The following is a 3,312-nucleotide window of genomic DNA, read 5'->3' on the forward strand; positions in this document are numbered from 1 at the left end:
GCTACTGTACATATAACGTGATTTGACGTAATTTTATCTGTGGCCAATGACCTTGAACCTTCTTGGATGGGCACTTCTAATGTAACTCTATGGCAGCACCCAGGGGCTAGATTTTTCAAGGTCTACCCTTAGACTTGGCGTTGACGTAGTGTTCCCATGAGTGACAGAACACTGAGCCAATTATTGTTCAACGTTCCGTATTTTCCGCTGGCTGCCCCACCACCACAGAAAGCACTGAGCTAGACTGAAACACCTGCCTTTTGTAGCTGCCTTACTCAAGAAAACAAAAAGAGATCATGTATGCGGCTTTATTTACTCAATGATATACTGTATATATATTTTTTTTACATTGTTTGCAAACTGATATGTGACACGTATTAATGCCAAAATAACATGCAAAACAGGCAAGTCCCCCTCCCCAAACATTTTGCCAAAAATGTGGGGCTCAAAACAGGTGGGTCTCTGCCCCGCCTACCCTGAATGACAGGTCGCTACTGATGGTATCACGTGTGCTGCAGGGGCTTGAGTACTCTTATTAGTCTGTGTGTTGGGTGTTATTGAGGCTGCTTGCTGAAAACACTACTAATGCCACAGTGCTGCTTTCAGACAACGTTTCATGTTCACTGTTGGTCGATGCTTTTGACCGAACAATCAACTTTTATTCTGAAACAACAGGGATGGCTTTGATAAATTGTGATCGTTCCATGTATTGGATGCAGCATTGAAAAGTAATCCAACAAGGATTTAATTACATGCGTAATTGTCTTCCTAATAGGATGCTTGTTTATTCGTTGAAGCAATTTAATGTTGTTATTAGGGACTATTAAGCAGAGGGCGTTTTAACCAGGGATTAGAATGCATCGTGGGAGATGTTCCCGTGCTAACTCTCTGCTGGACACAGCTGCTCTGAAGGCTGTGTTCAAATCAGCAATTTCTCTATCATTTAACGAGCCCAGCTAACAGACCGTTCAATCAAGAGTGATTGGCACCACAGCTTTGACCAAAAAAAGCTATGAGGCTGAATGAAGTCCTCATTATGAAAACCAATGTGTATGTGGACATTAACCTTCACCGGGAATTATAACGTGGGAGAGTATGTTGCGTCTGGAGCTAAATAATTACCTTTGCTCCAATGATGTTGCGTACGGACATAAAAAGCCATAATTATGTAAAAAGGCTCCTAACACACACGTAAAGACGTCACGATGCTTGTTCTGCGAGTACCACTTCCTCCTAATTTGCCTCACTCTGCCTTGCTAGCACACGTGACCGCCCTCCTGAAGGGTCTCGCCTTAGCTTTTCGCGTAGCGCCGACTGGTAACGTAAACTCACGTAAACTCGTACATCGCCTTGGTCCGTACAATTGCCCTTATTTTAGCGCCCCAAAAACGTAATACTTCCAGATCAACTGTAATGTCAATACCATTGTAATGCACAATTTCTCCCCTTTCCAACATTATCAATTACACGACCTAAACGCTGCCCGTTTTTGCATAATTCAAGCAGGCCCCGTCGGGTCTTTTTAAAAATGGAGGGTGGGGAAGCGAAACTAATGCGTGATAGTGAGAAGGAGAGAGGTTGTGTGGGAAAATTGCTTTTTTTCACTCGATCTGTACAACTTATCACCTTATCGCCTCTAAAATGTAAATAAAACACGATAAAGCGTTTATATAATGTGTCATTACATACCTATTTGAAGGTTTGTGTCAAATTTGAATCGGGGTTTTAGGGCGGTGCTAAAGTGATCTTAGAAGTAAACAGCGGCTTTGAGAATGATGATCGCATGCAATGAAGCAAAAAATGACTAGGTATCCCCCCTTACCCCCGTCACTGTCCATTTCTGGTTTTTAAATGATGAGAGAAGTGCTACACCTGCTGGAGAGAGATTGTAAGACAGAAATAGTTGCTTTATGCGTGCTGTACGTTACGACACGATGTAACAGAGGGTCCGTTTTTTTCAACTTTTCTCCAATACTATAGAGCCATAACCATGTCGATCAACGCTTGAATAGAAACCTAGTTCACACCCCCGATTTTGAAGTCAAAACAGTCGCTACAGTCCCATTAGTTTTCTTTGTAGCCTCGTTTGAATGTTGCGGTTGCGCACATTTGTACGGAATGTTTACGTTAGCTATTAGTTTACGTTAGCTATTCACTGGCGCAAGTGGGTACACTTCCGGCTGAGGAGTAAGTTTCACACATCCCCATGGGCCACACACACACACAAAGGTTATTCAAGTTTTGTGTTTCTATCAGCTTTGTGAATTATATTTGAAGTTTAGTTTAAGTTACCTTTCATACGTGAGTCAATAGTTTATATTTAGTTTAAGTTTTACAAAAACATTTCTATTTTGTTTTTATATTATTTAGTTTTAGTGTTGGGGACAGAATGTATCCTATGCCTGGGAGACTTGGAGCCATTTATGTGTTGTATAGTTTGAGGTTTTTGGGGATGTCACTTCTTGCCACTGGAGGGCAGTAACGCGTAAGGTGATGGGTCAGGGCATAGGTTAGGTTAGTTTGACGAAAACTAGATTTGGGTCTCGGGGTTTGATGTGGGTGTGATTTGTTAGCTATATCGTATCCTGGCAGTTAATGTTGTTTGTCCCTCTTGAGTCACCTAAGATAAATCAAGAGATCTGTAATTCATTTAGACGATTTTGCAGAGGAGATCTTAGCAGCACAATTTTACATATAGCTATGGCGTTTGGTATTTCTAAAGTTAAAAAAATTGCATGAAAAACTTGTCAGTGCACTGAAGACAGTATCGAGATGAGTCAGCTGCTGCTAGCAGCGCTCATGACTGATTTCTGAAAACATCTCAACAACTTCATCATCAGCAAGCTGTCAAACTATCGTAAATAAAGCACAAACTACACACTGTTTATCAGTGCCCATAGACACTAGCTAGCTAGCTAGCTAAGACCCGTGTTTGTCATTGAAGCCCGCTAATAGTAGCTAGAAGGATCATTAAGCTGACAGGCCACTTTAACTAAATCAGCTTATCAAGTCACTGGTGGCCATTTAGTTTGTACAACTTGCTCACTATCTATTGTTTGTGTTCATAGTGAATCATGTTACAAACCATGCTGTGGCGGGACACAAGATGTTCGCAAATGGGTTTTGAATTTTGGAAAATTGACAGTTGGGATGCAAGTGCACATAATCTCAATTGTAATTTTGCCAGAAAACAGTAGCAGACTAGAGTGATCCCTGTCGAACACATCAACGGGTGGCCACTCCATTAATGGCTTAGGGGCCAAGTGTTCTTTAAAATCAAATCTTATTGGTCACGTACACATATTTAGCAAA

The sequence above is a fragment of the Salvelinus alpinus genome, chromosome 13 (genome assembly GCF_045679555.1).
Source record: "Salvelinus alpinus chromosome 13, SLU_Salpinus.1, whole genome shotgun sequence".
NCBI lineage: Eukaryota > Metazoa > Chordata > Actinopteri > Salmoniformes > Salmonidae > Salvelinus > Salvelinus alpinus.